Raw genomic sequence first — 258 nt, 5'->3', positions numbered from 1 at the left:
CACCATTTCGCATCCAATCGAATTGCCGCACAAGAGCTCGTTACCTGAGAAAGGTATAGCATTGGCTCGCAGCTAGTGTATTGCAGTTCAGACAGATAGGCCACTTTAGATAGTTCTTAGTGTTCACAGTTATCACCAAGACTAGACCCATATGGATTTAATTCTTCAAGGAGCAGCGGTCCACCAATAAGAGAGATGAAGACATGTTTTCGGATGGCCACAACGCCCCCTCGCCACCCAAATGTGCATGTTTTAAGT

This window comes from Bacillus rossius, unplaced genomic scaffold, assembly GCF_032445375.1.
Source record: "Bacillus rossius redtenbacheri isolate Brsri unplaced genomic scaffold, Brsri_v3 Brsri_v3_scf596, whole genome shotgun sequence".
In the NCBI taxonomy this organism is placed as follows: Eukaryota; Metazoa; Arthropoda; class Insecta; order Phasmatodea; family Bacillidae; genus Bacillus; species Bacillus rossius.
Note: the sequence above shows the minus strand (reverse complement) of the source record.